The following is a 21271-nucleotide window of genomic DNA, read 5'->3' as shown; positions in this document are numbered from 1 at the left end:
GCTGGGATAAGGCTGTCCTTGAAAGCAGAGACACAAGACTAGGGGGTGGGGGCTTCAAGTCCATCCAGGACCCAGAGAAAGCTGTAGGACTGAAGGTGGAGGTCGAATCCGTTCCTTGACATCACGGAGCCCCCCTGAAAGTTCTCTGGAATATTTTATTCCTCACCTTACTAGATGCAAGACTTGGGAATATTTTCTCCCAGTCCATGAGCTATCTTTGCGCTTTGTGGACTGTGTCCCACCCTCTGCTGCCCAGTGGGAAAGAATCAAGCTAGAGCCTCAGGCATACTGAACAAAATGCTCCACCCGGAGCCACCAACCAGTGCATCCTTGCTCGGCTCTGAGGATTTGACCTGGCTGGGAGCTATCTATATAAGGGAGTAAAGAAAGGACAGGCAGACATATGGACACACAGACAACAATGGGATTGGGTAGACCGGGATCTTGGATGGAGAAGCTGCGGCACCCCAAAGCTCAGACTGTTTATTATGTACAGCTACATGGGGAGGTGGATTATCGCACACAGATGAACAAGGAGGTAGGGTTAAGAGATACAGGTAAAGAAGGCAGGGTTAGCTAAGCTCTGGGAGCACGCTCTTTGGGGAAGCAGTTTTTAGACTAAATATCTGGATGGGGATGTGGGAGGAAAGCTGTGTGGACATTTTCTATACATTCTCAACATTCTCTCAGACCAGGAGGGTAGGTCTGACGTTTGTCCTGGGTCTAAGGCACTGGGGACCGTGACATGACCACACCCATGTCAACAACACACATTCACTCAGCCTACACAGACCATCCTTGATTCAAGGTGATCCTGACTTCATGGGGAGAAGGCATGAAAGCTGTGTGTTCAGGACCACCATGACTCCCTCTGAATGTTGTATATACATACTTAAACGACTCATACGCGTGCCATTTCTCAATTCCCATGAGTCTCTCATGAATTATGGAGCACTTGAGTGCTCCCCCTCCCCCTCCTCCCAACTCTGTACTTAGCTGGTCAGAGGTAGGCATGGCTTAGGAACTCCTGGCTGATGAGGGTAGCTGAGAAATGTGTGTGTGTGTGTGTGTGTGTGTGTGTGTGTGTGTGTTTGATGGTTTTTACAAATGCCTTCTCAGTCTAACAAGAGAAAGCCAAACACCGACTTCACCCTGGTCTCTAGCTGGTGGGAGCACCTTGGGGAGAACTTCGGGAAGTCCACAGAATCTCTACCTCTACTCCATCATCCATGTGAGGACAAGACCAGACACGGCACTTTCAAGGTGGTCTTATGCTCTGATGCCTACCATTGGTCATGCCAAACTATATCTGAAAAATGTGCCTATGCAATTTTTCTTTTCCTTTTGAGACAGGGTTTCTCATGGTCTCCAGAGTGGACTTGTCACATAGCTGAAGATGACCTTGAACTTCTGATGCCTTCCAAGTGCGGGTATTACAGGCCAGCTTATGTGGTGCTGCGGATGAAAGCCAGGGCTTCATGCATGCTGGGCAAGTACCCGACCAACTGAGATACATCCCCAGCCCGTCCTTACTACTGGAATATGTCCTGTGGCGCTGTGTGCTGTGACATGAACAGAGTCTTAGCTCAAAGAAGAGCTCTTCCTTGAGGGAAAAACCAAATTCCACAGTGCTCTCTGGGTCTAATATTGCCTGAGCACCCCCTCTCCGAGGGCCAGCTCTGTCCTCAACACTCATAATAGCCAGGGACCAAGGAGCCAGGAGCTAAGCCCAGCTCTCCAGTGCCTTCTGCTCCGAAGCTGGTCATCCCAGCTTGATTTTGAAAGTCCATGCAAGTTGCCCAAGACCAAGCCCAGCCCTGAGAGGGAGGCGCAGCCAGTAGTGAGATGCCCGATGTGGGTGTTGGGAACTGACCTCTGGTCCTCCACAAGAACAGCAAGCCTTCTTTCCTGCTGAGCCAGCTCTCCAGACCCAGTTCTTATTTAGCTATGAACTAATCAAGCAGCTTTCTCACAGACTATAGAACCTCATGCCCAGTGAGCCAGTGTGGGAAGCCACATGTGCCGTTGCAGAGTGGCACAGGCTTCTGTTGGCCACCACGCATACATAGGCAGGAAAGTTTTTTGCCAAGATGAGGTTTTGAGAATTAACCAAAATTAACCAATCAGATGAGAGAGAAGTTGACCAATCAGATGAGAGAAAAGTTAACCAATCAGATGAGAGAGAAGTTAACCAATCAGGTGAGAGAGAAACTAACCAATCAGATGTAGGCATGCAAATGAGGTGGTAAGCATCAACCAAGCACAACCAATCCGGGTGTGAGACACGCCTCTCCTAGGCCTATATAAAGCAGCACCAGTGCTGGGCTCGGGGTCTATTCGCCTCTACAATCAAGCTCTCCCAATAAACGTGTGCAGAAGGATCCTGTTGCAGCGTCGTTCTTGCTGGTCGAGTCGGACGCACGCAAGAAGCCAGGAGAAAAAAAAACATTGCCAAGTGGCCAACATTGGTATCTAAGACTCAGCTCTTGTGATTCCTAATTGACTTAACTATGGATCTGGAAACAACCAAGACACATTCCTCGGCTGTGCTTGTGAGGATGCTTCCTGGAAAGATTGGATGAGGTAGGAAATGCCCAGATATAAAAGGTCTGCGGAACAAACAGTCCTGCCTGCCCTTGCTGCTTGCTGGTGGGGACATCTACCACTAGGCACCAGGGCTGCCATGGCTGCTACCACCTTCCTTGCTGCTAGACTCTAGTTTCTTTGGGTTCCAATATGGACTGAAGACCAGCGACTCCCGGGACGCTTGCAGGCCTCTAGCACAGGATTGAGACTGTTGAAGTATTCAACCTCACTGAGCCTCTTCTGCACTCAGATGAGCATTGTTGGTCTGCCCAGTCCTTGCTGGTTAATCTTACTAGTAAATCCCCTTTTATAGATGGGTAGGAAAGTAGCTGGATAGATGTGAATATGAATTCTATCAGCTCTGTACCCTGGTACACATCCCTGCCCAGGAGCCAAACACTCGACTCTCACCCCAAATCCACCCATTTTGTAATCAAAATCAGTTTGAGCACAACCAGGCTCATTTGATTTTGTAGCCTATATTATTCATAGTTGAAACTGAATGGGGTAGATCTTCACCCTGCAGCCACTATGGGCACAACTATAACAGAATGCCAAGTGGGGACGGAGGTCCAGAAGCATAGCCTCTGGAACTTGGACAAGGGGTAGGAGTGATTTATGATCTCAGAATTCACCGAAGTTGAAACAGACATCAGCTTTCCATCAGTGGAAAATGCTCAGGCCTGGAGTAGCATCCTGAGCATGTATCTTCCTTAGAAACTTCTATTCCCTCCCTTTTTCCTGAATACTTTATAAGCCTGAGCATGTCTAAGAATGTGAGTTTCCTGTGTTATGTCCCCCTCTGCCTAGACTGGCCCAACAGTGGCGCCAGTCTTTCACTATTCCCTCAGTGACTTTCTAGAGTCCAGGAAAGTTGATGGCGGTAGGAGTAGGGGCAGGTGCAGTATAGCAATTTCTTCTCAGTTGTAACATTCCATCCTGTGGAGAAACTCCTTAAGATTCAGGAAATAAGCAACTCACAAGTCTCAGGAAGTCCCTGAAACTTACAAGTTTCACAAAGCCCTTCCCTGCCCATGGTTAAATAGGTGGCAAGAATTGCTTAAGGAGAGGAGTTCTACATGTTGATCTTCTTATGAGTTATGCAGAGAAATTCAGGGTTCCACCTTTCATGAGTCTCACCCATGCTAGAATGGGCTTTGGGCGATGCAGCTGATTTTGAGTCCTCCATGTTTCTATATGTAACCCAAATAAATTCATTGTCTCATCATAAGAGTCCTGTCTTGTTGGATCTCAGCTGCAGCAGTACAGCCTCTAGAAACCTGTTCTCCATAAGCCTCAGAACCTTCCCCAGCCCTGGCTCCCTCTGCTGCCCTGGCTTTGCTCAGAATGATCTCTTGGCACCTTCCTCTCTAATTCCTTCCATGCTTTGCTCCACCCATGTGTGGTGCTTCCTCCACCACTTGTGGGTCCCCACTAGTTCTCCCTTTGGCTAGCTCTTACCCACTTCCCCTCAACCTTATTTGGATGGATCACAGATGAGAATGTCCCATGCACCATAAAAGGCTGTTTCCTCATTCTGCTACTCCAAGAGTCTTCTGACTTCCCCAAAGCACATTTACAAAAGCATTGTAGGTTATAGATCAACTCATGGTCTTTTAGCCTACTCCTCCATCTGTGTCACGCATGGGTGACCACAGATGCTAGTTGGCAAGGTGAACCTTCCTCCACACCCTGAGCTCTTGACTTATGACTTCATTGTGGTGCTTATCATACGTGCTCTATATGACCACACACCAAACATGATGCAAAGCCTTCTGGTATGCACCATGCATAGTGTTTAATGCTTTAATACCCAACAGAGTTAGTAGCCAGTGTTTAGTGAATGAATGGATGAGCACACAGTCAGAGAGAATGTCTCTGGTGATGCTCACAGGAATGACATCATCACACATATTCATGGAAGTGACATCATCACACATGTTCATGGGAATGATGTCATCATACATTTCAGATGTGTCATCTGGTGATTCTGGCTCTTTTTTTAAAAGACCTCTTCCTCTTCCTCTTCCTCTTCCTCTTCCTCTTCCTCTTCCTCTTCCTCTTCCTCTTCTTCTTCTTCTTCTTCTTCTTCTTCTTCTTCTTCTTCTTCTTCTTCCTCTTCTTCTTCTTCTTTTTTCCCTGAGACAGGATTTCTCTGTGTAGCTTGGCTGTCCTGGAACTCACTCTGTAGACCAGGCTGGCCTCGAACTCAGAAATTCACCTGCCTCTGCTTCCCAAGTGCTGGTATTAAAGGCATGTGCAGTCACCACGCCTGTCTTCTAGATGAGTTTCCAATGCTCTTAACCATTGAGCCATCTCTTCAGCCCTCATCTGGGGTTTAAGTCTTCATTTTTCACCTGTGTGGAACACACAGGCTCTTTCTGGGGTTGGAAGGGTGACTCACAAGTTAAGAGCACTGACGGCATAGTCATGAGGACTGGAGTCTGAACCCAGCACCCAGCTAGCAGGTCTGGATCCCACACATGCCTGTAAACCCAGCTCCTAAGAGTCTTAGACCTTCTTCTGGTCACCCGCAGGCATGCACTCTCTCCTATCTCCACACGAATGGGCACACACTCAAAGACACACACACACATAAATAAATAATAGTATTTTTATTAAATGCTCTTTATCACTTTTACAGTACCATTCCTCTGTTTTATTTCACAGTGTGTATAGAAATAGTTTCCTCTCGGCAGGAATTAGCTCCTTGCTTAGCACTCCGACAAAGTACCAGACTGATGGCTCTTATCTGTAAATGGAGAGGGGGATCAGGAACGCTCGGAACTCCAGTGACCTGCCCAAGGCCTCCAGGGCTGCATGATGACTACCCAGCTCTTCTGCGGAACCCCCCCACCCCCAACAAGACACTGTGCCTACTCAGCTCCCCAGTAGCTCTCTGGAACCAGACCACAAAGCCCTTGCTCTCCAGCCAGGTTCTCTCACCCTGGAGAGAAAATTTTCTGGCCATCATCCTCCCTTCCCTAGTGAAAGCCACTTCTACTTGGCATTGTTGGAAACATCTATCAGGTTGTGACAGGTGCAGGGAAAGGGGTGCGTGCATTGGTGGGGGCAAGGACAGAGGCAGGTAGGTACACGAGTGAAAAGGGGGTCGGGGTAGATGCATAGATGGGGCGGTGGCAGAAGGTTGCAAATGGGCATGGGTAGGGATGGGGCCGGGGGAAGATACGTCGGTATGGACAAAGACAGGGGCTGGTACAAGTGTGCTGTGGGGATGGGGATAGGGATGGGCAGGCCTAGGGGCAGGAGCATGGGTAGGAGTGGGGGCAGGGGCAGAGGCTGGGATATGGGTGGGGTAGGAGCCTGGGTAGGGGCAGGGGCATAGGTGGGACAAGGACAGGCACAGGATTGGAGCAGGGGTAGGGGCATAGGTGGAGCAGGAGCCTGGGGGGGGGGGGGGAGGCGGGGACGGGGGCGGGAGCCAGAGCCACTGGCGCCCTTTATCCAGTTTCTTCTCTGCCCTTCCTCCTTAGCCACGCTGGTTCTGATCAGAGCTCTGAGGCTTTTCATTTTCTTAGAGAGACAGCTCTTCTGAGGAGTACCTTGGGGAGACGTCCCGCCACCCGAGAGGGAGGGAAGGAGCAGTGGGGTCAGGAGTTCAGCTGTGCCTGTGAAGACCCTGGAGCTCCTCTCTTCAAACTGCAGCCTCCTTCGGTGCCCCTTAGGGACGCCAGTCAAACCTCGCCGCCATCTTGCTTTTTTACCATTCAGAGAGGAGAAGGAAGATTAAAAATACATGACTGGCATTTTCCAGGTTGCCCTGCTGAGCACCATGAAGGCCCTCCTGCCTCCTTCCTATCCACCCCCCTCCACCTTCCCAGACTCACTCTGAAATCCAAAGCATCTCCTGGAGCAAAGATGGAGGGAGGGGTTAATGAGAGGGGGCAGGAGCGCAGGGATCAGCGGGCAGGAGGGGGCTTTGTGCTTTATTGAAAGAAGGTTTCTTTTCATTCCAGACTGCAGCCTATGCCGAGGTCCCCCAAAGCCAGGGGATTCCAGAGTAAGCAAAGAAATCCAATCGCCCTGAAGAGTGGCTTTCCAGCAAGTGGGCTCAGCAGAGGATTAGGTGGGAACCTGCTTGCTCTGAACTCTGGTTTCTAATTGGACCTTGATGACCCTCAGAGAGACTTCTAAGAGTCTGACCCAGCGTCTCTGTGCCTAGGGGGTGATAGGTCCCCTGTGTCCCCAGGCTTGTTCAGTCCTCCCTTTGCTGAATGACAGGTCATTGGGCAAGGGTGTGTGTGTGTGTGTAGAAGGAGCGCTGCCTAGCCCAGGGAGAGAGCGCTTAGAGCAGTCTACATTATCACACACACGAGGGTAGGAGGAGACAGGACTGCACGCCCCTCTCCACCCAGCCGTGTATTTTGAGGGTCACTTCTGCACAAGGCTCCAACCCTGAGTAGAGTCACACAGGCTGCTCTGGGGACTCTGAGCCAATGGTCCAGCACTTAGCAACAATATACCTCCTAACTTCTGGCTCTCTACACTCAAGACAGCCCAGGTGCCTGGCACTTTCCCATTGGAAGACAACCAAAGCAGGAACCAAACGGTTAGGAGTGGGGAGAATCGATTATACGTCTGGTTCTTTCGTGTAACAAAGCTGGGACTTCCATGTTTTTATGTCTACACAAGTTAGGGACTGAAGAGGAGAGCTAAGCCAGAAGCCCACTCCCCTCAGAAGCCCCTGCGTGAGGGAGAGAGATGAGGCCCACAGAGGTGTCCTGTTCCCTCCTCTGGCCTCATGCTTGGTCTAGTCTCTCCTCCCCACAGGTTTGAGGTGTCCCTGGGGAGAGGTTTGGTGCAGTGGAAGTGGGAGTGTGCTGGATAGTTTTATGTCAACTTGAGACAAGCTAGAGTCATTTGAAAGGTAGAAAATCAATCGAGAAAATAACACCACGAGATCCAGCTGTAGGGCACTTTCTCAATTAGTGATTGATGGGGAAGGGCTCAGTCCATTGTGGGTGGAGCCATCCCTGGGCAGGTGAACCTGGGTTCTATAAGAAAGCAGGCTGCGCAAGGCATGTGAACAAGGCCAGTAAGCAGCCCCCTCCATAGCCTCTGCATCAGCTCCTGCATCCAGGTTCCTGTCCTGTTTGAGTTCCTGTTCTGACTTCCTTGAATGATATACACTGAGCCAAATAAACCCTGTCATCCCTAATTTGTGTTTTGGTCACAGTGTTTTATTACAGCTATAAAAACCCTAAGGGTGTGTACTGGCTATTTTTGTGTCAACTTGACACAGCTGGAGTTATCACAGAGAAAGGAGCTTCAGTTGAGGAAATGCCTCCATGAGATCCAACTGTAAGGCATTTTCTCAATTAGTGATCAAGGGGGAAAGGCCCCTTGTGGGTGGGACCATCTCTGGGCTGGTAGTCTTGGGTTCTATAAGAGAGTAGGCTGAGCAAGCCAGGGGAGGCAAGCCAGTAAAGAACATCCCTCCATGGCCTCTGCATCAGCTCCTGCTTTTTGACCTGTCTGAGTTCCAGTCCTGACTTCCTTTGGTGATGAACAGCAGCATGGAAGTGTAAGCCGAATAAACCCTTTCCTCCCCAACTTGCTTCTTGGTCATGATGTTTGTGCAGGAATAGAAACCCTGACTAAGACAGGGTGTCTTCTAGAGGTAAGGCCAGACCCTGACCCTCAGCCCAAGCAGATCTCTCAGTGCCCTTTCCCCTAGAGCCCAAAGCTAATGTCTTTAGGCCTTGTATTTCCAGCCTAGAGTCTCTCAGGCTTCCTTCATAAAAGCTGCCTCTGTTGGGGTAACCCCCAGCTGTGGTTCTCCACCACCCCCTTGTCCTCTTTCTGATGTCAAAAGTGGTTCCAAGAAGATGTGGGATGGATCCTTAGGATTCATGACAGCCCACATGTGTCTTTCCCTCAAGGACGATGACATCAAATGCCAGTGTGGTAAGGGCAGACTGGCCCAGCCCAGCACCAATCCACCCACTATGGAGGTGGATCTGCCCCGCTTGCCAGGACATCAAGCCCCATCCCTAGCTGGCCCCACCACAGATGGGCACCTCTGTCAGCCACTGTGTGTCTCACCTGGGCACCAGGAAGGATTGGTGAATCTGTTTGTTCTTGTCTAGAGAGCCATGTGTCACACATCATCCATCCATCCATCCATTCATCCATCTATCCATCTGTCTGTCTATCTGTCCATCCATCTGTTCATTCATTCATTCATCTGTCCATTCATCCATCCATCCATCTGTCCATTCATTCATTCATCTATCCATTCATCCATCCATTTGTCTGAACGTATATTGATTGATTCATTCATTCATTCATTTATTCATCTATCCATCCTTCCATTAGTCCATCCATCTATTCATCCATCTATCCATCCATCCATCAGTCCATCCATCCATCCTTCCATTTGTCCATCCATCCATTCATCCATCTATCCATCCATCCATCAGTCCATCCATCCATCCTTCCATTTGTCCATCCATCCATTCATCCATCTATCCATCCATCCATCCATCAGTCCATCCATCCATCCTTCCATTTGTCCATCCATCCATTCATCCATCTATCCATCCATCCATCCATCAGTCCATCCATCCATTTATTCATTCAGACACTTGCATTTGCATACTCATCCTTGTATGGATGTACACATTCACCCTCTTCTTACCTCATTCCACATTCATTTGCTCTTCTATCATTAACTCATTCGCTCTTGCATTCATGCATATCACAGCTGTAGCCCTGCAAGCAGCTGCCTCTTAGTTTAACACTTAAATGGCTTGATCAAGATAGAGCAGGAATTATCCAGCTTTTCACCTGCTCTGGCCATGCTGACTACCCAGTGTCTCAGAACCATAAATGATCATCATTTCCTGCATGCTGTGGGATGCCGTCCAAGCTGAGACCATCCTGGCTCATGCCAGTTAAATGGAGCCCCACCTTAGCTCCCAGAAGGGAAGAAACACAAAGTAACAGAGTTCACAGCCACCCCCACCTGTCCTCCTTTCACATTAAAGGGGCTCAAAAGTCCAATTACAGCGGGGAGTGCCGTGGCCACTTTAAACCAGAGGCTTTGCTCAAGGGTGTTTGTGATTGCCTCCAGCCTCCCCCAAGCTAAAAATTATCTGCTTTTCTCTCTTTGCTAAATTATAACCCCCTCAGATTGGTGCTGGGACTGGAGGGAGTCCCTGATGGAAAACCCGAATGTCAATCCTTTTCACAAACTCAGAGCTATTAATTGGTTTGGAAATACTGAACCTAGAGCTAAAAAGGCTTCTGGGGGATTAATGTCAAGCAACACACCCTCTTGATGGTGCCAGGAGCCGTGGCGTGGACAGAGGTAGCAGAAGACACCACTGTGTTTGAGTCTGTGGCACAGAAGTAGGACCCTGCCCCAGCAATGCTGCTTCCTGGGCTGCTCACAAGATGAAAGGACCGTCCCTGCTAGGCTAAGGCTGCCTTCACTCCGCAGAGGGGCTCAGGCTGGGTGAGTCAGGACCCACAAGCAGGCTGTGCCTACCTGTTGCAAGGATTTTATCCCTTGGTTGCAGGGTGGCTGGGGCAAAGACAAGGGACCAGACAACATCTACCTCCCTCCTTCTAAGGTCCCACGGACAAACCACAGTTCGACTCCACAAACATTTCCCTGGGAATCAGGGAGTTTAACAAGATTACCTACAGAGTGGTAGGTAAAGGACAATGGTCATGAGTGTGGGTGACTCTGAAACCGCCACACCCACAGGGTGGAAACCCAGCAGCCCCCTTCCCCAGTCCTCCTGTCTACACACTCCGTCCTTGAGTCTCCAAGGCTCCGTGCAATGGTGGCTGAGAGGACTGGCTGGATACTGTGTGAATTCCCTTTGTAAGGAGCAGAGCAGAGATGGTGACGCTGAAGAGGGAATCTGTCCAGCTCCTGCATAGCTTTATCTTTCAAACACTCACCTCGTCCTGGGCTTACAGCCTCACCACCTGAGTGACTCTTCTCTGTGACCTAGTACACCCCAAAGTCACCCACCTCAGCCTCTTAGGGATGGAGAGAAGTCCTCAGGGTTCCAGAAAACAGGGTGAAGAAGGAGGCACTCAAAACAAGCAGCCACATAGGCTGTGCTTCTCTGCTCTGCATCCATAGGGTATCCATTTCTAGAACAGATCTGTGCATCTCTGGTCCTCTCTCCAATCCCAGTGCCAGGAGGGAGGAAGGTAATCCTGCTGGAAACCACTCAGGAAATCATCCTGGCATCTGAGTGTTATTGGTGTGCCTGTAATCCCAGCACTGGGGAGGCAGAGACAGGGGGATCCCTGACACTCATTGACCAGCCAGCCAGGATAGTCAGCCAGGGAGGTCCCAGTGAGAGACCACGCCTCAAAAAGCCAGGTGGACAGCACTTAGGAAGGAGACTAAAGTGAGAAAGTGCAAGCACACACACACACACACACACACACACACACACACACACACGGGAGGGAGGGAGGGAGGGAGGGAGGGAGGAAGGAAGGAAGGAAGGAAGGGAGGGAGGGAGGGAGGGAGGGAGGGAGGGAGGGAGGGAGGGAGGAAGGAAAAACCACTCTACGCTGCCCAATCGTTTGCTTCTGGAACCTAAACCGAGGAATTCATCTGAAGGATGGACTGGAGCCTCAGACCAAGAGGCTCAGCCTGCAGAAGACACCTCTCGCCCCTTCTCTTCCGAGCAAGCGAAAGTCAGCTGTCTATACCAGGTTAACAATATATATTTATGAGATGCAGCCGGCTGCGTGTGTTTTGCACATGTTTGTTAATGAAGGGTAACCTGAGGGGCAGGCTATTATGTAAATAACCCACTGTGGGTGGAGGTGAAGCCCTGCATAATGACTGGTCTTGACTGGTCTCAGCAGCTTTTGGGAGGTGCTAATTGATATTGGACCTTGTCATTTGCCAGGACTCGCTCTCACTTTGCCAAATGAAGGACCCAAAGGATGTGGCCCGTCTCTGTTTGAAATCAAATGGCCTTTTCTCCTCTTGGTTTCTGCATGACCAGACATCCTGTTCCACCATGCCTGGGCATCCTCAGGGACCAGCCTAGTCAGAGCTTGCAGCGATGCTGGCTGCTGGCAGCCTGCAGTGTGCAGAGGGAATCCTTTCCTATGGTGTGCAGAGGGACCCCATTTGGCTGCCTCAGCTCAGAAATCAGCATGAGTCTGCACAGAAGACAAGAAATGAAACAGCCAGCTAAGTAGTGGGTGAGGGAGGCCTCACCACACAGTGGGGGACAGAGGTAGGTGGGGACAGAAGGTGAAGGTTCTAGCCTTGATGTCGTGGTCAGAGGGGGGGGTGTTGGGTCACTGAAGGCTGTAGATACTTGCAACCTCTCCCAGGAAGGGTTGGCCAGCTCCCTAAAGGGTCAGTTGGTGCCCCTAAAATCAGAATGGGGCCTGATGTGTGAGCCACCTGCTCATGCTCATTAGCCTGTTCCTAGGGTGCCCAGCCCCTGCCCACAGGCTGGAGGGAGAGTGAGCCTAGCTTTTGTCTCTCAATGTCCAGGCTGAAGCTCCAGCACTGCCTGGCCTGGAAGACTGACAGCAGGCTGTGCTGTCCACTGTTGCTCTGGTGGGGCCCTCATTCCCCTCATCCCTTCCTCTCCTCCCTTCTCACCCTTCCTCCCCTCCCCTCTCACCCCTTCTTCTCCTCCCCTCTCACCCCTTCCACTTTCTCTCATTCCCTCTTTTCCCTCAGCTCCTCTTCCTTCCCCCCAAACTCCTCCCACTCCTCTCCCCCTTTCCCTCCTCCCTTGCCCTCTTTTCCCACCCTTTCCTCTGCTTCCCCCCTCCCTTCTTCCCCTCCCCTCTCCTCCCCTCTCATCGTCTGTGCAGAGCTCATTTAGACTCTGAGTAATGGCGTGTTGCCACTGGGGTCTCCACAAATGAGATCCTACCTCCCCCAAGACTTCCCTGGGTAAATAAACGCTAAATACAAACAAGGCACCTGCACAGAGCTCGGCGCTGCCTTTGACTAAAGGGAACGCGCTGAAATGGCTGATTAAAAATAAATAAAACCAGGCTCTCGTAGGTTCTTCACACACAAAGGCTGGCTCTACTCTGTCGCAGCTGAGATCCAGCCGCACAGGCCAGTGGCCCAGTGTGCAGGGGTTGCTTCTGGGGTCACGTGCTCCAGCTGGCTGCCTGCAGTCTGTGATCTTACACCAATGTGCAGGCACTCAGCTGACAGCCGCATTTCAGCTGTGAATGGTCTGTGTGTACACAAGAAGAGAGTTCCCTGCAGAAAACGGCTCATGTTCCAGCCTAGGAATGGTTACCGTCCTAGGAGACAGGAGTCTGGGACACAAATAAACCCTGTCTTGGGAATGGGGACAAAACCCAGAGCTGGAACCAGCTGCTCTAACCACATCTGCCCACCACATCCACACCTGTCTCTTTATGACAGACTTTCTCCCAAGCTCTAAACAGGGCAGTAGGGTGTCTGTGCCAGGGGTAAAGAGGTTGGGGGCTTGTGTGAGAGTTCCATCTCTGGAAAGAGGTAAACACAGACAAGACGATCCCTTTTTATAAGTCCCCATTGACAATGCAACAGTAGCTCAACCATTGAGTTTATTGTTACTTACAGAGCAGGGATAAGGGCTGTCGGTTGTCTATGGGAGCAGAGGGAACGCCGAAGCTGCCACACTGGAAAGTCTTCACCCAGCAAGGGAGGGATTACTTTGTTAACGGTTAGGAGAGCCCACCCCAAGTGCCGTGGCTTCGCTTCATGTGCTGGGCCCTGAACTGTATCAGAATGAAGAAGGGTGCCTGTCTTAATCTCTTTTCTATTGCTGTGATAAAACACCATGACCGAGGCAGCATAGAGAAGGAAGGGTTTATTTGAGGCTATGGGTCCTGAGGGATAAGAGTCCATCACCATCACAGTAGGAGAGTATGGCAGCAGGCAGGAAGGCAGTCGGAACAGCTGAGAGCACAAGCAGGAAGCAGGGAGAGCAAACTTGGAATGCCTGGGAGTATCAGGACCAGGAGCAGAATGTGGTGGTTTGAAGGAGATGCCTCCCATAATCTGGCATCTTGCCAGAGGACGTGTGTCACTGGAAATGGGTTTGGGAGCTTAAAGACTGTGATGGTTTGTATATGCTCTGCCCAGGGAGTGGCACTATTCGAAGGGGTGGCCTTTTTGGAGTAGGTGTGTCACTGTGGGTGTGGGCTTTAAGACCCTCATCCTAGCTGCCTGGGAGCCAGTATTCTGCTAGCAGCCTTCAGATGAAGATGTAGAACTCTCAGCTCCTCCTGCACCACACCTGCCTGGGTGCTGCCATGTTCCCTCCTTGATGGTAACGGACTGAACCTCTGAACCTGTAAGCCAGCCTCAATTAAATGTCATCCTTATAAGAGTTGCCTTGGTCATGGTGTCTGTTCACAGCAGTAAAACCCTCACTAAGACAATGACTTTCGCCATTTCCAAGTCACTCTCTGCTGTAGCTTCTGATAGGTGGGTGACCCATGCCTATGGAGACACCCAAAGGAAGTAGCTCATTTCCACACAGTGTGGAGAGCATTCATGACACAGAGCACTGAGTCCCCTCACTGTGGCACAGATCACACTTGCATCCAGCACTTGTGGTTTGCCTGTCCACAGCATCCTTCCGAAGCAGGCTCTGTTGAAAAAGGCGCACAAGCAACAGGGGCCTGCTGGGATGGCCCAGCTGCAAGAAGTGTTTGCCATCGTTATAATCTGATGACTTAAGTTTGCTCTCCCAGATCTACATGGTGGAATCCCAGGGGCCCAGGACGTAGAGAACGGAGGCCTGCAGGTTGGCCTCTGGCCTCTACACACACACACACACACACACACTCACAGATACAGACACACAGACACATACAGACATACTCACAGACACACATACAGACACACACAGACACACTCATAGACACACAGACACACACACACAGGCATACAAACAGGCACACACACAGACACACAGACATAGACACAGACACACACACATACACATAAACACACACACAGAGGAAGAGAGAGTGTGTGTAATATAGACAGACATTGAGAACCAGATGCCTCACCAAGATCACACTCTTACCAGGTGGAAAGAGAAGTCTCAGTGATGTCATACTCCTGTGCAGGAGCAGACTAGAAGCTCAGAGATGACAGAGATGGCCTACGTGCTGCTGGCTGTGCAGATGATAGCACCTTGGACAGATCCACAGGCATGCTCAGATAGTGGTCTAGGAACCTGCATTCTGCCCAGGGTCCAGTCCTTCCAACGACAGTCCCTGGTAGCTGTGGCTGATCTTGTCCCAAATATGTGTGACTGTCCCTGGACCTCAGCTGTTCCCTTCATGCCCCTGACACTGAAACAAAAACATTCTGCCGGATATGCAGGTTGCAGGCGGTGGAGTTGCGTTGCACATGTGGTAAGTTAGTTGCGTTGCACATGTGGTAAGTTTATCCATCTCTCTGTAAGGTTCCTTCCATACGGTTTGCTACATAATTGCTAATTACCTCATTTTCCATTTCCAGGTGAACAGAGGCTGACCTCCTGGCTCCATTTACTGTGAAGGGAGGTCCTTAGTCCCTGTATCCGGCCCTGAGCATGTGCAGGCCGCCTCCTGCTGTTATCGAGCTGTACCCAAGGGCCACTCCGGGCTTAGTGAAGAGTCGGGACCACCTGTGATTTTATGGTGCCATTTATGCCAACTTCTGGGTCAGGTGAATTCCTAGGGACAGGCACAAAGCAGACAGTAACTGCTAAGGGACTTCCCTCTGGAATGGCAGGAATGTTCTGGAAGTAAATGCAGGTGGTAACTGAAGTGTGGATGCTCTAAATGGGACAAGGCTGCAGGTTTTAAAGTGATTCCTTCATAGCATGGATTTTGTCTCCACATAGAAAGGGAGGGGCAAGGCAGATCCTAAGCCTTTTTCACGTGCCAGAGCCCCTGAGTTCCTGTTTTACATTGCCCTTCTTTAGTCACATCTGGAGAAACTGACTCTGTAGCTGGCACCCCCCTACCCCCCTGAAGCAAACCCTGATAATATCTTTTTTTTTTTTTTTTTTTTTTTTGGTTTTTCGAGACAGGGTTTCTCTGTGTAGCCCTGACTCTCTTGGAACTCACTCTGTAGACCAGGCTGGCCTCAAACTCAGAAATCTGCCTGCCTCTGCCTCCCAAGTGCTGGGATTAAAGGTGTGTGCCACCACTGCCCGGCTCTCTGATAATATCTTGATTGGCACCTGGGAGGGCACTGGGGTACACTCCATGATCAGAAACTAGAGGCTGAAGCCCCTGCAGAGGGCTCATTCCAGCACACAATAGAAGTGTGGATGCGGGGCTGGTGAGATGGCTCAGTGGGTAAGAGCACCCGACTGCTCTTCTGAAGGTCCAGAGTTCAAATCCCAGCAACCACATGGTGGCTCACAACCATCCGCAACGAGATCTGGCGCCCTCTTCTGGAGTGTCTGAAGACAGGTACAGTGTACTTACATATAATAAATAAATCTTTAAAAAAAAAAAGTACTGTATAACAACATGTTAAACCTTTAAAAAAAAAAAAAAAGAAGTGTGGATGCTGGTGTGACCGCATCATCCCGGCATACAACAGAAGGCTAGACAATGGTGTGACAGAGATGCTAAGTGACAGCCTCCTGGAAAGTGTTGGCTGGGGGTGGGAGGGAGCTGGGAAACCCTCATTCAAGCCAAGAGAACCAAAGGCAGTGGATCCCCTTCCAGGGATGAGGGGTTTAAGAGCAGTGATGGAGGCAATGGCCACAGACATCCATTACTGACAGGAGTCAGTGACGGTGACTCAAACAGTGAGTCCACATCCACACACTCCAGTCTGGCTCACACCTCTCTGTGTAATGTGGAGTGTTCCCCATGGGCTTGTGTGTTTGAACACTTGGTTCCTAGCTAGTGGGGCTGTTTTGGAAGGTTGTATAACAGTTAAGGGGTAGACCTTAACTGTAGGAAGTATGTTATCGGGGGCAGGTGTCAGGGTTTATAGCTCTGTCTCACTTCCTGTTCACTCTCTGCTTCCAGATTGTAGAGGCACGGTGACTATGGTCAAGTTCAAAGGAAACTCCAAAATCAAAAAAAAAAAAAAAAAAAAAAAAAAAAAAAAAAAAAAAAACAAAAAAACAAAAAAAAAAAAAAACCAAAACAAAACCCCATCTAGATACACAGAATTTGCTCAGCCTGTACTATAGGAGGATTTCTGGTTGTTAGATAAAAGCCAGCATTCCCTGGCAACTAGTGAAGCCTGTTCTCCTCTACCAGAAGGAGTCATTTCCCTTATCACTGGCAGAAGGGACAAATGACCACTCCACGGGTGATGCCTGTTAGCATACCAAAGCACACGCTGGCCGTCAGGCTCCCTCAGTAAGCAGAAGAACCTGTTATATATCTCCAAATCCAATGCTCCCCCCACTCTACACCCCCCCCAGATCACGGACCCCCACCCCCACCCCAGCTACTCATTCTCCTTATGACTCTGCTATTTTCAATATGTCCCCCATCTCTGTCCCTCCCTCTTTTCTTCTCTCCCTCCCTGCTTCCCCCCTACCACCATGCTTTCTTGGCCATGTTATATACTGTGTAGCCTTGAACTGTGACCCAGGAAAAGCCCTTCCTCCCTCCCTCCCTTGAGCCACTTCATGTTGGGTATTTTGTTACAGCAATAAGGATTGTACCGAGTAAGCAGGAAAGAGTGACACTTTCATTAAAAGATATGGGCTCCACCCACCAAGATCCTTCAATGATGGTTTGTCTAAGGAGCTGCTTCCTAGAGCCACAGTCACTAAGTGACGTTCCTTGGTAGTCTGTGGTCATTCTCTGCTGTGACCGGACGTTCAGATATGAGGTACATACCTTGCAAAACCCCAGTGTCCATTTAAAACTGAGTGATGGGTCCAACCCACACTTCTTAGCTCCCAAATGTGCCCAGAACCCCATGGGTACACAGTGAACCCCCTGCAGCCCTGGGGTTCTGTGCTACCGGAGGACTATGCCCTAGGTGAGGTCATGGGGCATCTAGGACCCCAAGGAGAAGGACACAGTCCGGTTGTGGAACTGAAACCAGCCTGAGTGGAAACGTCTGCTTTGGTATCCCCGGTTGTTATCCATGTTTCTTTCTTTCTTTTTTTTTTTCTTTTTCTTTTTCTTTTTTTTTTCTTTTTTCAAGACAGGGTTTCTCTGTGTAGTCCTGGCTGACCTGGAACTCACTCTGTAGACCAGGCTGGCCTCGAACTCAGAAATCCGCCTGCCTCTGCCTCCCGAGTGCTGGGATTAAAGGCATGTGCCACCACGCCCGGCTTATCCATGTTTCTTTGTGGGTGCCAGCCTGGCCTCTGCTCTCCTCAGAAGAATGACGGGAAACAATGTTTCAACTGCACTGGACTCTGGAGTTGAGTTACACGGCCAAATCCCAGAGGAAGGTAGGCCTCCGACACACCCTCTACCACCCAGTACCAGGGACAGTAGAGTGGGGCTAGGAGCTCTGCTTTCAAACAGATCTGTGGTGGCAACAATACAATGTTAATGATCTGTTTGTGGATAATCATAGTCATGTAGAACAAATTTCTTAGACTAATAAAGATCATAAGAAATAAAAATTATATATTAATGATTTTAAAACTCCAGACGGCTGGAGAAATGTCTCGGTGGCCGAGAGCACTGGCTGCTCTCCCAGAGGACCCAGGTTCTGTTCCCAGCACTGCATGGCTTCTCACAACTGTCTGTAACTCCAGATCCAGGGGTTGGCTGCTCTCTTCTGGCCTCTGCCAGTACTGCACATGCACTATGCACATGGAGGCAAGACACATACATATAAAGTAAAATTAAACCATCATATACATATATAGAGAAATAAAGCAATCTTTAAAAAAAAAAACCAGCCAGTTATGGCACATGAATTTCATATTAGCACTTGGGAGGCAGATCTCCGTGAGTTTCAGGCTGGCCAGGACTATGTAGTGAACCTCTGTCTAAAACAGAAAATAAAATCATATTTAAAAAGATATTTTTTTAGACTCTGTTAGGAGGATTGTTATCCCTCATGGCTCCTAGCTGAGCATCAAGTACATCAGGCGAATGAATAAATGAATGAATGAATGACTTGACTTGACTCAGGTGGTGGAAATGTCTTAGAAAATTGGCTAAGTCCCCTGATTCTCAAACTGCTCCAGAAACCCATGAGTTTCAAGCAAAATTCCATTGAATAAAAAGTTTTCACTGCAAGAAAACAACCAGGGCAATCTGGCCCACCATCTGTCTCTGTAAATAAAGATTTATTGGAACAGGGCCATGAACATTCATGGGCAGATTGTCTCTCAGTGCTCTTCCTGTGCAATGACAGAGGTGAGAAGTTGTCACGGTGATGTCCTGGCTGGCAAAGTATGGTAGAACGTCATCTGACTCTTGACAGGGCGGGGGGGGGGTGAGGGGCGGGGGCTTGGGGGAGTTTGCTATTCAAATTGTCCCATTTTACAGATGAACAAACTGAGGCCCTGAGACTGACTTCAGGAAGCAAACTGATACACCCTTCCTCCCTCTTCTCCTCCTCCCCTTTCTCTTTTCCCCCTGACCTCATTCCATATCCTCATCTTCTCTCTTTCTCCCCCTCCAGCGATTTCTTTCGTTGTTTGACTTGGCGACTGCTGGAGCCTCCCTGACTTGAGAATTGATGTGGGGAAGGGCCTTGCAGGGAAGCTAGGTGCTGGTGGTTCTGCCCAGTGTGAGGCAGGTTCCTCATCCTGGAAAAGGAAGACTTTACTATCCAACCAAGTTCAAACAGGCACCTTCCCTGAACTCTTCCTAGACATTGACGCCTTCATGGGACACAACAGCTCCGAGAGACTGTGGACTTGAGGGGCACAGATGTGTGAGGGCTGGGGCTGGATCCAAAGCCTGTCTGAGCTGACTCCCCTGAGGGTGGGACTTAGCATTATAAAGAGTGCTAAGTGGGCACCTCTACTCAGCAAATAAAACTACTGAAATAAAAGCTGCTAGAAGGTAAGACCTGGTAGCTCACACTTTTAGTACTAGCACTCAGGAGACAGAGGCTGATGGGAGCCAGTCTGATGTACACAGTCAATGAGTTCTGAGCAAGCCAGGGCTAGCTACACACTGAAATCCTGTCCAGTGGTGGGGGTGAGGGTGAGGGTGAGGGTGGGGAGCACACTGGAGAGGGGCTCAGCAGTTAAGAGCGTGTGTTGCTCTTGTAGGGAACCTGGGTGATTTTCCTACATGGTGACTCACAACCATCAGTAACTCTGTCGCCCTCTTCTGACTTCCAAAGGCACCCGCATGCACATGGTGAACATATACACACACAGGCAAAACATTCACGCACATAAAATAGATAAATCTAAAATAATGTTTGTTTGTTTGTTTGTTTGTTTTTAAAGGTTTATTTATTATTATATGTAAGTACAGTGTAGCTAGCTGTCTTCAGATGCACCAGAAGAGGACCTCAGATCTCTTACGGATGGCTGTGAGCCACCATGTGGTTGCTGGGAATTGAACTCAGGACCTTCGGAAGAGCAGTCGGTGCTTTTAACCACTGAGCCATCTCTCTAGCCCTGTTTGTTTGTTTGGTTTTTTTTTTTTAATAAAGAACTGTTAGAGCCCACCCAGGGAACTCATCTAAAGGGTGCTGACATATGGGTCCTCCCACTGCCAGTGACACCTGCAAGGACATTTTCTGTGCAACAGACAAAATGTGCCAAACTGTATCCATGTGGGGCTCTGAGGGGAATAAAGGGAGGTCTCTAAGTGGCCACTTATTTTGTTGCCCAGAGTTGGCAGAGTTGGCGCCCCTCCTCCTCCTCCCCCTCTTCCTCTCCACCTCCTCACTCCTCTCCATCCTCTGTCTTCCTCCTCTTCCCCCTCCCTCCAGCAAATCCTTTCTTCCCTCTCTGTTCTGACTGACACTCACAGACCTCGGTGCCCCACTCGGTCATGTGATCTTTGGATTTTTCATCACCACCTACTGTCCCCAAGGGAGGATTGGGCATTTAGCCTCTATGTCCCCGTCCCACTTGCTGCAGCCCAACTGTGGCGTCAACATGATGGGAGCGAGCATGAAGTCTCTGTGAGGAGAGAGAGCACTGGTCAGTTGGCATTATCACCTTGGCACTCAGCACAGCCCTGACACCTGTAAATGTTTGCAGTACGCTTGTATACATGGATTGAGTGGTAGATGGATGGATGAACTGATTGTTAGGTGGATAAATGGAGGAATGAGTGGGTGGCCTGGCCAATGACAGGCTGATGGATGGATGGATTGATAGGTGGGCAGATGGAGTGCTAGGTGGATGGATAGGCTGGTGGATGGGTATGTGAACAGGTGAGCAGATGGATGGATAAATGGATGGACAGATGGATGGATGATAGAAAGGTGATGGATAAATTGAGGTAGGTAGATAGATGGGTAGATGGATGGATTGATGGATTGATGGGTGGGCAGATGCATGAATGGATGGTAAGTAGATAAAAGAATGAATGGGTAGGTAGGTGAATGGACAGATGCGTGAGTGGATGGGGGTGGATGGGGAAATGGTTGGGCAGATGGATAGATAAATAGAAAAATGAATAGATAATAGGTGAGTTGGTGGAGAGATGAGAAGGTAGATGGATGGATGGATGGATGAATGGATGGATAGATGGATGGATGGATTAGAACATGGGTGGGTAGGTGAACAGG

The sequence above is a fragment of the Mus caroli genome, unplaced genomic scaffold (genome assembly GCF_978045245.1).
Source record: "Mus caroli unplaced genomic scaffold, Mus_caroli_1 scaffold_13, whole genome shotgun sequence".
In the NCBI taxonomy this organism is placed as follows: Eukaryota; Metazoa; Chordata; class Mammalia; order Rodentia; family Muridae; genus Mus; species Mus caroli.
This window is presented reverse-complemented; position numbering follows the sequence as displayed.